This window comes from Lissotriton vulgaris, chromosome 1_1 (genome assembly GCF_964263255.1).
Source record: "Lissotriton vulgaris chromosome 1_1, aLisVul1.2, whole genome shotgun sequence".
Lineage (NCBI taxonomy): Eukaryota > Metazoa > Chordata > Amphibia > Caudata > Salamandridae > Lissotriton > Lissotriton vulgaris.
This window is the reverse complement of record NC_141685.1, coordinates 268,274,359-268,286,850: the sequence shown is the minus strand read 5'-3', so window position 1 is coordinate 268,286,850 and position 12,492 is coordinate 268,274,359. Positions and strand designations below refer to the sequence as shown.

At 51.6% G+C, this 12,492-nt stretch overlaps 1 protein-coding gene across 1 annotated transcript in view; it reads left to right on the top strand.

Annotated features, from left to right (window-relative positions):
* Positions 1-12,492, top strand: part of LOC147746889 (E3 ubiquitin-protein ligase HECTD3-like) — a 523,212-nt gene that overhangs the window by 306,555 nt on the left and 204,165 nt on the right. The gene's annotated exons all lie outside the window — the stretch shown is intronic.

The following is a 12,492-nucleotide window of genomic DNA, read 5'->3' as shown; positions in this document are numbered from 1 at the left end:
GCTTCCGTGGTGTGGGTCCAGTTGGGGAGAAATCCAACACCCCACATATATATACATTATATATATATATATTATGCAATAGCAACATGAGAAACAACACCATAGATTGTTTAGAAACTGTTTTAATGCTTAGAAAACAGTAGAAATTCTTATAACTCACTGAAAGCATAGAAAGCTCCCAGGCTGCATTGCAAACACACAGTCTAAAAAGACTGAAAAGCTAACCTGTAGCTGTATGTAATACAAAAAACTGACACCGTGCCTTTAAGGCACTCATGACCCCCAGTATCCCATCATGCCTCAGGGGTGACAGTTAGGTCAGTTGTTCTTTCCGGCTCCTTCAGGAAGGATCCTGGTTACACAGCTCCACTAATTTCTTTTTTATGACAGAAAACTCCTTCATTTATAACAACTTTTTTACTTACTTTGACATTTAACGTCTAGTCAAGTAAGAAACTGTCTTTTTAAGTCCGTTTAGTGAAAATTTTCAGCTGAAAATGCCTTCACTTTTTGACAAATGTCCTTCTTGTGGCAACAAGAAGGCAAATTCAGACAACCACGACGTTTGTATCCTGTGTCTGCCTGAGGAACATGATCCAGGCACCTGTCCTCATTGCGAGCACCTGTCAGGAAGAACTCTCAAGGACAGAGAGAGGATTCGCATTTATGGCCTGGCTCAAAGGTCATACAGAGGAAGGTCTCCGGTGAAGAAAGGCTCCAAGAAGACTAGAACATCTTCAAAAGAGAAGTCTTCACACCCTTCAGCTTCAGCGTCGGGCTCGGCGCTGAGGAAAGAACCACCGGTGGGTCATTTATCTTCAAAACAACTGTCGCCGGCGGGCTCGCCGTCAAAAAGACCAGGTACGTCGACGACGTCGAAGAAACCAGCTCCGTCGTCGAAATCCCCTCTGCCGTCGTCAACTCTGCGACGATCGGTGTCGAGGGAGGTCACTCCTCTGCCGTCGTCAACCGGGCAACGATAGATGTCGAGAAATGTGACTCCGCCGCCATCAACTAGGCGACGGTCGGCGTCGAGATCCAAGGCCCCTCCGCCGTCGTCAACCCAGCGACGATCGGCGTCGAGGGAGGTCACTCCTCTGCCTTCGTCATCCAGGCGACGACCGGCGTCGAGAAGTGTGACCCCTCCGCCGTCGTCTAAGAAACGACGTTCGGCGTCGAGGACCAAGACCCCTCCGCCTTCGACGACCAAACATCGATCGCCGCCGAGGAGGCAGTCTCCGCCGAAGACTTATCGACGCTCGGCGTCGAGGGTGGCCAATACCCCTCCGCTGTCGTCGCACAGACATTCGACGTCGAGAGAGAGGGCTCCATCGACGGCTAGTCATCGCCGTTCGATGTCAAGGGAGAGGGCTCCGTCGACGGCTGGTCATCGACGTTCGACGTCGAGGGAGGCTCCGCTGTCAACGGCTCATCGCCGTCGAGAGACAGTAGATCCCCGCATCGCTCACCGTTGAAACATTCGACGTCGAGATTGATGGCCCCGCCGACTCCACAGAGGCATTCAAGGTCGAGAGAAAGACACTCGACGCCAGAACGCTCGACGTCAAGACATTCAGAAAGAGCTCGATCGTCGTCGAGGAACTCTGTGATCATGGTTACGGAGTCAGCTTCTCGTCATTCCACTTCTCGGTCTTCTGGCACTTCCAACGGCATCCTCAAGATCCAGAAGTCCTGTCCACAGATCTCCTGTGTTTCAGCCAGATCCTTCAGAGGCGGCGGTCAGACTATCACCTCGATGGTACAAATCATTGGATCATTGGCGAGAACCAAATGACCCCCCGACATGCGGTGGCACCGAGGTGGCATGGCTGGAGGGGGGGACTGAAAGGGAAGGGAGTAACCGTGGCAGATTATCTGCAGCACCCACTTGTCCGATGTAATCTCGCAACAGTGGGGTGGGTGGTGGCGGATCCTTCCACCCACTAGCATGGGGTGCTCCCTGAAGCTCAGATTAGGAAGGTTTGGAGGTGGATGCAGCGGGAGTGGAGGTGGACGGACCCGCATGCTGGTTCCCCGACCTGCCCCTTCGGAGACCACGGCCTCGCTGAGGCTGGTTCTGCGCCAGCTTGTTGGAGGGGCGTACCTGGGTGCCTCTACCTTGGCCACAAAAGGAACGAAAGCCAGGAGTGGCCAGGTTCTTAGCAGAAAGACCCAAGGACTTGGCCGCAGTCAGCGAGTCCTTAAAGCGCTTTTGTGCACTGTCAGTCTTGTCGCCAAACAGTCGGGTGCCAACAAAAGGCATGTCCATGAGTGAGCTCTGGACCTGGGGCAAAAAGCAAGTCGAACACAACCCGGCGTGGCGCCGCAACGCCACGGTCATAGAAATCACCCTGCCCAATGAGTCAGGGGTGTCTAACCCACACCAAATGGCTAACTTAGCCGCATCCTTACCCTCAGCAATCGCCTGAGTAAGGGCAGCCTGCACCACCTCAGGACACTGAGGCAACACCTGAGCAACAGCATCCCACACCGCATGGGAGTAGCGGCCCAACAAGCAGGACAACAAGGAGAAAAACTGCTTCCCAAACTGGTCCAGCCTTTTAGAGTCCTTATCCGGCGGGCCGTCGGAAAAGCACTCTGGCGTAGGGTGAGTGGTTAAGAAAGCAGGGTCCCCGTGCGCCGTTCGGTGCCGTCTGGCGACGTTCTTATCCACCGAGGCCCCCGTGGCGGGCCTCGACCAAGTGCCCAAGAGGACCTCTGTAAGAGCGTCCTTAAAGGGAAGCTGCGGCTCCGACGAAGTAGACGCCGTCTGGAGCACCTCGGTAAGGAGGTTGGTCTTGAGTGCCACTGTGGGGAAGTCAAGGTCGAGGGCCTCAGCAGCCTGACGGAGCACCATTGTGTAGGAGGCGCCCTTCCCCATCGTAGGCGAGGGAGAGGCGAACCCCGGTTCAGAGGAGATATCAAGGTCGCCTGCATCCTCCAAGTTGTCCGCCCAATCTTGCTCGAAGTCACATTGCAGAGCAAGCGGGTCCTCAGACCCATCCCAATCGCCTTGGGTGCCATGGTACGAAAGTCACAGCAGTCCCAGGAGTCGTGATCGGTCTCCAGGCAGTAGAGGCAAACGTCGTGGGGGTCCGCCACCGACATATTTCGGCGACATGCCCCACAAGACTTAAAGCCGGGCATCCCTACCTGCACCAGGAGAAAAAAGAGGAAAACAAAGTCCCAAAATAGCGGTAAAAAAATGACCAAGGTACTTGCTCAATCCGGATCTGTTTTTACTGGCGCGGAAAAAGAAAGAACTGACGTCAGTGCACAAGGGTGGCGCCTAAGTGCTCTCCGTGATGTCATTTCGGCGCTGACGACGCCAGTGACGGACGCGGAGCCGAAGGACGCCACCTACTGACGTGCAAGGGTACTGCTAAGCAAAACTTTCCAGATCCAGTCTGACGCCTGGGGATATTCTCAGGTAAGGAATCTATCACTAACGTGTCTCTTTCAGATCAACGGTGACAGCGTTTGATAAACGTCTAGGGCGTAGGTGATTTACAAAGAGATCCTCCAAAAAGAGATCCACACTTGGGCCCTCCATTCCCTCCGGAACACCCACCACTCTTATGTTGTTGCATCTTGCACGCCCCTCCTGGTCTTCGAACTTTGCTGCCATAGCGTCTTGTTGCTGCTTGAGGTGTTGATTTTGTTCCTCCAATTTCTGTGAGGTGATTTGCAGCTGTGCTATGTTTCCTTCTGCAGCTGTTACTTTTTCCGTTACTTTCCGAAAATCTGCCTTCAGTAAATTTACTTTGACAGTAACCGTGTCAATTTTAGGTCCGATAGTGCCTCCGAGCTCTGTTATGGCTGCCATGAAGGCCGTTAGCGAGGGTTCCGCCGCCCTGCTTCCCCGTGTGTTCTCCTGGAGCCACAGCAAGGGGCTTTGTGACTCTGTAATTGTCCATTTTATTAGCTTGAATGGAGGATGGGGCCTTAGGTTTCACCATTTATTGTAACTGGGGAGTCTAGGAGGTACTCTGCTTGTTTAAGCGGTCTCCTCACCCCTGTATATTTTTCTGCGATTCAGGAATCCTCCCGATCAGGGTTTCTTCTCTAGGCTCCAGCCCCCTCTCCGGCCAGCCAGGTACACTTGGTTCCTTACCCCTTCTCCCGATCGCCTCCTTAGTTCCTTCAGGCGGACTGTTGGTTGGGAGCAGTTAATGGCCGCTTCCCTACTCCCAGTTTGGGTGTCTATATCTCCGTTTGGATGGTTGCCCCACTGGCCAGGCCCCACACTCGGTATTTCTCTCTAGCTGTCACTGCGTCCGGTTATACTACTGTTGGCCTGGTCCTGGCCCGCCTGATTTCACATTCTGCAGGTTGGGCTATACATTCAAAGCCCTGTTTCCCCCTCCACTATAACCCCTTGGCCTCTGCTTATACGTATTTTGTCACTAGATTTGTTGTCTTGGGATTGAGAGTCCTTTCAGGCTCTGGCTTGCCCTCCAATATGGGATTTGGTTCCAGCTGTCTCTACTTGGCCGCTCGCCACCGCGGGGCCTCGCGCTGCTGCGTCCAATCTTTCTCCTCTTCAGCCAATCCCGGGTGACGCTGCAGCCTCAAGCAGGGCCAGCAGTCACACCGGCCTCTATGGGTCCATCGATGGTCTCTTCGCCAGAGCTCTTTGTCTTCAAATAACTCCCAGCAGCTGCTTGCCTCGCCACCCAGTCTCGGCCCTCAGCAATGTGGGTGCAGCTTTCCTTGGTGCCTGGCCTCCTGATCCATAGGCCACGCGCTTCGCATCGAGCACCACCTCCGAACATTTCTTCCGGCCTTTTGAATGTTCTGGATCGGTATCCTTGTGAGTCGGGGGTATAGGGTTGAATATGAACTTTTTTGCTCCTGTGCAGGTCCGGATAAATGTACGTATTTAGGGCTATCGCTCTAGCAAGACCAGAGCTTCATTACAGTGGAGCAATTACAGGCCACTCTAAGACACACCACACCCGAGGCTTCCTGACCTTTGATATGCTAGCCAGGGCCTCTCCAGTTAGTAGAGATGACCGCCCCCTTGACCAGGCCCCACTTTTGGCAGCAAGGTCAACGGGAAAATTAGTAGTCAGGAGAGGTGTGGCCTCTCTCTGCCCGGGGTAATCTGTCAAGCGGGGTCAGAGAAAAAGGGGGATCGACGAATTTCCATAGGAGCTTTGAAAATGACTACATGCCGAACCACTGGATGGAATTACACCAAACTTAGCAAGAAGGTAGACTTTGGTTCATAGATCACGCTTTCAGATAGCCGGTGTAAATACACTGGGTAGTTGCTGAGAAATTTAAAGGAAAGTAAATAAGGATATCTCAGCAGAGCCTAAGCATAGATCTCATGGTGAGATCTGACTGGTTGCTAACACTTCATCCAGGAAGTGTAGGCAGTCATCTTGGGACTCGGCTTCAGCTGAGTCCCACAAAAAACATTTAAATATTAGAAAATGGGGCAGGGTAGGAATACGCCGACCTCATAGGAGGGTTGCTGGGGTCCCTGTGTGATCCGGACAAGGCCAAATATCACTTTAAAAACAAACTTTTGCAACAAAAAGGTGACAAGGCTGTGAAAACAGCAGCAACATTTTAAAAATGATGCAAGCACATGCTCCAGTGCTCGTTTTGAATACAGCCCCTGGTGGGCAAGGTCCCTGGGCCATTTATTTTAAAAAGGAGGGAGAGCATACCCCCCCCTCCTAAGGCTCTCTAAGCCAGGGGGACCACCACCTCCCTGGGCCTTTATTCATAAAAAGGAGGGGGGTGCACAGGGCCCTCCTTCATGAGCTCTATGAGCCTTAGGGACCACCACCTCCCCGGCACTAAAGAAAGACTAATGAGGGGGGGGGGGGGCGCGATAACACACTGAGCCCTGGGTACCCCCAGCTCCCCAGGGCTAAATAACACCCACAAGTAAGTCCCTACAGCTGGGTTGCTCAGACCTCGGATGCCCCACCCCCTTTCTCAATCATTATGCAAATGCACTTACTGGTGCACTACTATTTGGGGGATGAAGCCCCTTGGCTCTTGAGGGTCACTTGGGGGCAAGAACCTCTATTGTTGTCACAAGTAAAAACCTACAGTGGGATTGCTCAGACATTATCAGGGACCCCGCCACCTTTCTCAACCACTCTGCAAACGCGTATCCTAGTGCACTATCATAGGTGCTGAAGTCTAGGAGTGAGTGTGCCAGTAAACTCAGCTCAATCGGCTGTTAGCAGAGTTTTTGCTGAACTCTGTGTTTGAAGTGGAGCGGCAAAACCCTAATAGAGACTATCACACTCACTCACAGACCCACTCAGACACTCATATACCCACTTACAGCCCCACTCATACTCTCTCACACCCACATACTAACCTACTCAGACTCATTTCTCCACAGAGACACTCATGCACTCACTCACACACTCAGGGCCTAATTAAGATGCAGGTCGGACTGTAACTGTCCGACCGGTATTTAATGCTGGGGTCTGACAAACACATTATGATGCATGTAGACAGAGGCAGCAGGCGGAGGGACTGAGCAACGCTTTCTCATGGAGCCAGTTGGTCGGTCGGAAACTCGCCATAATCCCTTAAGGACGGTGTTTCCGCCATCAGGATTATGTTGTCAGTTTCCGACAGACATTCCATGTCGGTCTTTCTGACATGGAAATGCTGTCAGACATTAGGGGCCCCTGGCAGGTCTCTCTTCGTTTCGCGGCCTCGTATTTGGGCTTGGGGCGCACCTGAACATCCCTACACTGTGTGGCAGGCACCGTGAGGTGCAGGGATGTTCACAAAATTCCATTACTCACTAGGATCTTGTGCACCACACTGGGAACAGCACTGACACCCACTGACCATGCACGCAACTTAGGATTCATCCTAGACTCTTCCCTCTCCATGTCTAGGCAGGTCAACGCCGTCTCCTCCACCTGCTACAACACCCTCCGCACGCTCTGCAGGATCTACAAGTGGATCCCGACCGAAACAAGAAGAACGGTGACACAGGCCCTCGTCAGCAGCTGACTGGACTACAGCAATACACTCTACCCAGGAATCCCAGCCAAACACCTACGACGACTACAACGCATCCAAAATGCCTCCGCCCGACTGATCGTCAACGTCCCCCGCCGCAGCCACATCAATCCCTATCTGAGAGACCTACACTGGCTCCCTGTCGACAAGAGGATCTCCTTCAAGCTCCTCACCCACGCACACAAAGCACTCCACAACGCCGGACCAGCCTACCTGAACAGCAGACTCAGCTTCTACACCCCCACCCGCCAGCTCCGCTCCGCCAGCCTCGCCCTCGCCGCTGTCCCCCACATCCAACGAACGAGCTCCGGCGGCAGATCCTTCTCCTACCTCGCCGCCAAGACCTGGAACACCCTCCCTACCCACCTACGGCAGACCCAAGACCTACTCGCCTTCAGAAGACTCCTCAAGACCTGGCTCTTCGAGCAGTAGCGACACCCCCCTCCCCTCAGCGCCTTGAGACCCTCACGGGTGAGTAGCCCGCTTTACAAGTACTCTGATTGATTGATTGATTGCAGCGTGCGATTTTCACTCACAGCACAAGCCTCCATAGAGAAATGGAAGTTTCCGGACGCACTATGTGCAGTTGCATCGTAATAAGGTGTTTGGAACCGCCGACTTATGGTGGGGTGGTTTCCTTGCCGAAATGGTGTCGTAATGAGGGCCCCAGTGTCAAAGGTTAGTGGTTACAGTCAGGAAATACACTTTTAAAAACCTTACAAATTCACGTAAAAAAAAAAAGTTTCAGGGACGTTAAATTTTGGTTTAGATTTCTCTCGCACAAAACCAGTGAAATTCAGCAGTTATAGTTACCTGAGCGAACTATAACTTACGCCCCCGCAATGCACTGCTTATGACCTCACAAATTAAATCACTCATGACATGGTTAGGGACATCATAAGAGAACTAAAGGTATACTGCCTCCAAAATAATGAGAAGCATTAATAATCACCTTAATTACGTGACTGAGATACATGATAATGCAGGTTCAGTGCACAGAAATCTCCCGGACCAACTGTGTGCCTTCAAAGCCTACTACAGAAACCTTTACTCTTCCCATAGGGGAACCCCCTTACGTTTGGCTTACTACTTTGAGGACACCGCTCTTCCCTGGCTAGGTGACACACAAAGGAAGTTCCTGGGGGTAAACCTGGAACTAGATGAAATAATGGAAGCCATCATGCAGATGAAATCGGGGCGGGCCCCGGCGTCGGATGGCCTGCCTATAGAGTTTTATAAAACATTTGCTGGTGTGCTAGCGCTGATACTGAAAGGTGTATAGTATGCAGCAATAGAGGAAGGAGGTCTGCCCACAACGATGTGGGAGGCACTCATTATGTCCTTGTTAAAACCAGGAAAAACCCCACACTGTTGTGATTCCTATCGTCCTCTGTCCCTCCTGAATAGTGATACCAAGATATTAGCCAAAGTTTTAGCGACCCGCCTCAATTTACTAATGCAGTGACTAGCATTGCCTGATCGGGCCGGATTTACCCCATCCTTGGCCACATCACATAACCTCCGCACTTTGACAGCGATGATGCAGGATATAGACCCTAAGTGCTCCGTGGTGGCTCCTTGATGCTACCAAAGCATTTGATTCCCTAGAATGGGATTACCTGCTAGGAACGCTTGGGCTCATGGGGATGCCACCCATTTTCCTTCAGTGGATCCGGTTGTTGTACACTCGCCCAGTGGCTTCTGTACTCCTGAATGGGGCTAGATCCACTTCTTTCCCTATATCTCGGGGTACGCAACAGGGCTGCCCTCTGTCCCCCATTTTATTTGCCCTGGCTATTGAGCCTTTAGCCGCTAAATTGCAACAACATCACAATCATCGGTCACTCGTCTACCCGTCTCGGCAGCTACTCATTTCCCTATATGCGGACGACATGACGTTATATATACATAAGCCGCAAGAGACTCTAAATCCCATACTCAGAGAGATCACAAAATTTGGAGCGATATCTGGAGTGCAGATCAATTGGTCCAAGTCTGCACTGTTAATACTCCGCAGTTCCAGCTGGATTATCCCTTGGTTTGGGAAACGGATGAAGTAAAATATCTGGGGATCCGCATTACCAGGGATCGGGATATGCTCATGAGACTCAATTATGGCACTGCAATAGATAAAATTACAGACACCATTACTAAATGGCTTCGCCTCCCGCTGTCTATGGCAGGAAGAATCTCCCTAATTAAAATGGTCATACTCCCCAAATTGCTATACCTATTCATCAATATACCTTACAACCCTGGTTCCTTCTTTTTCAAGTCACTCAATTCGCAACTGATAAGGCTCATCTGGGGTGGCAAACAGGCGCGACTGAATCTCAATACCTTGATTATGACATACCATCAGGGGGGTACGATGTACCTAATTTTGAGACATATTACTACTGTGCGCAGGCGCACTTCGCCACATACTGGTTTCACTCTCCGCCGTTCATGCCCCACTTGGCGGTAGAGGACGGTTACATGTCTCCAACGCCTACGACATGCTACCTCTTCGCAGAGGCGAAAAGTAGGGATAAAGTCCCCTCTACAGTGGACTGCACTATACTGGCGTGGAAACGCATAGCTAATAAACTGGGTGTGCCCATGTTGTACTCGCCTAAGATATCCTTACAACGCAACCCGCTATTGCAGGTTACCTACGAGGGGCTCTGTCGCAGGCTGCTAGAAACGCTTAAACTCCTTAGCTGGGGGGACCTCTACGTAAATGGGCGATCTCGCACTAAGGAGCAATTCTTCGCTTCCCATGCTCCAACGTTTATGGATGTGTTCATGTACACCAGGATTCCGCAGAGCGTGAAAGCCGCTACACCTGATTTCCCGCTCGACCCGGAGACACTGGCTCCTTTACATGCCATATTGCAAGCAGACAATCCCCAACACACTGTGTCACTCCTATACAGTCACATGCGCGTCCTGTGCCCCCCTCTATAAAAGCCAGGCGAGAATGGAATACAGACTTACAGATCACACTAACTGATGACCAGTGGGAGCGAAGCTGTGCACAGACTGAGGCAGTAACTGGCAACAATAGACTACGTCTAATTCACTTCAGGTTCCTACACCGTCTGCATCATACCCCGGCTAGGCTTTACAAATTTAGACTCCGGGACAGTGATGCATGCACGCAATGTGGCCAACAGGATGTGGGATTCCTACACTTGGCGTGGAACTGCCCCTTGGTGAGGGAGTACTAGACACATACATTTCAGGGACTGTCAAACATGCTGGGTATTCAGATAGACCCGTGCCCATTGGTAGCTCTTCTGGGGCTGACAAAAGAGATCCAAACGATACACAAAAAATTCCTAGCAATATGTCTGCTGCTAGCAAAACGCCAGGTAGCATGCAGGCGGGGACGGGGCCGAGCACCGAAGTTTAAGGAATGGATACATGTCCTGTCCACATGGCAGGAGCACATGCCCCACTATGCTGACATGCTTCCCTTGAAGTCACGACCCAAAGACATCTGGGGCCCACTAATATCATATCTCCTAGCGCAGGATGCTGATGAGAGTAGGGGAGGACAATCACTGAGACCTGAGCCACAACTTCAACTCTCACAGGAACACTCTGGGGAGGAATGAGATGGCTTACTGAGATACTGAATGAGGTGGACGGAGAAGGGAATACGCAATGGGTAAAGATCAGACATTCTTATGTTCAAATGAAGCGGGTGGAATGGGCGAAGGGACTCGGACATTTGCAGGGACTCAGACATTTGCAGGGACAATGTTGATTTGCCTCAAGGGCGTGAAATTCCGTTAAGAAAGATGGACTGCCTTGACATACCTAGGAAGGCATAAATGTACAGTAAGTTCTTAAAAGATGGACGGAACAAGCTATGAGTTCTAAATTAAAATGCTGATTGCGGGTGGGGGGAGGGAGGGGAGTTTGAGAATGTTAATGCGAAGCAGCAAGATCATGCATTTGAGAAATTGTAATGCATTTGATTATAATCGATCTCTGTACCTTTTTTCTCTCACTGTGCTGTAATATTGTGCATACCATTAGTAAATGTTTTTTGAAAATCAAAAAAAAAAAGCATTAATAATCACCTTACTAAAACCTGGTAAACCTGTCAAAATGCACCTGGAATAGGTCTCTGCCTCTGATGAGTCTGGGCACAAAAATATTGGCCAAAAAATGGCTAAATGCCTATTACTATGTATGACTGTGAAAGCCTTGTAGGAACAAACTGCATTCGTACCGGGAAGATTCCCACGACATTAGACAGCAATTTAACCAAATGCACCCGACTGTTCCCAACATACCTGTTGCAACAATGTTTTTACTGATTCTTCTCTGAGAGGAAGTCACAGCCCTCCTGGCCAAGGGGGCCATCGAGTACGTCCCTGGGCCAGAAGTAGGGAGTGGTTGTTATTCCCACTACTTTCTGGTCCCCAAGAAGGACAAGGGGGGGTCTGCGCCCCATCTTAGACCTCCGGGATGTGTAAATGAAAATGTCCAGTATTTGTAAAGCACGAACCGTGAGCCCCCGGGTTCCGGAGTCAGTCGCTCTGGCCGCTGCGCCACACCTCTTCCACAATGTCAATGTCAAAAGTTCAAGATGTTGACTCTAGCTCAGGTCTTGGCTGCCCTCGACCCTGGAGACTGGATGGTAGCGTTGCAGGACGCATATTTTCACATCCCCGTCCTGCCGGCCCACCTGCGGTTCATGGTAGGCAAGTAGCGTTTACTGTGCTCCCCTTTCGCCTTACCAGCGCCCCTCGGGTGTTCACGAAGGTGATGGCGGTGGTCACAGCCCATCAGCACATGTCAGGGGTATCAGTCTTCCCCTACCTAGACGACTGGCTGTTGAAGGCAGGCTCGCCCCAGGCAGTCGTCACCCACCTTCAGTCTATGGCTGACCTCCTGCATCTGCTGGGGATCTCCATCAAAGTGCAGAAGTCGCACCTGAGTCCCTCCCAGAAGCTCCCCTTCATCTGAGCAGTTCTGGATTCGATGCAGTTTCGGGTCTATCCTCCCGAGCAGCGAGTCCGGGATATTTAGGCTATGATTCCGATCTTTCAGCCTCTATCCCAGGTTTCAGTCAGGATGACCCTCCGGCTCTTTGGCCTCATGGCTTCCTGCATCCTGTTAGTGCGACATGCCAGATGGCATATGCGGACTCTGCAGTGGGACCTGAAGTTCCAGTGGGCACAGCATCATGGCAACCTGTCCAATCATATCCCAGATCTCGGAGGGCACTGCTCGACAATTGCAGTGGTGGCTTACAAATCACAATTGGGTCAATGCAGATCCCTCTACCTTCCCCATCTGGAGCACATAGTGACGGATGCGTCCCTCCTGGGATGGGGAGGCCACTTGGTCTCCGGCGGAGTCCTGCCTCCATATCAACCTTCTGGAGCTGCAGGCGATCCGACTTGCAGTGAAGGCATTCCTTCTCCCTGTCCGGGGGAGTGTAGTGCAGGTGTTCACGGATAACACCACCGCCATGTGGTA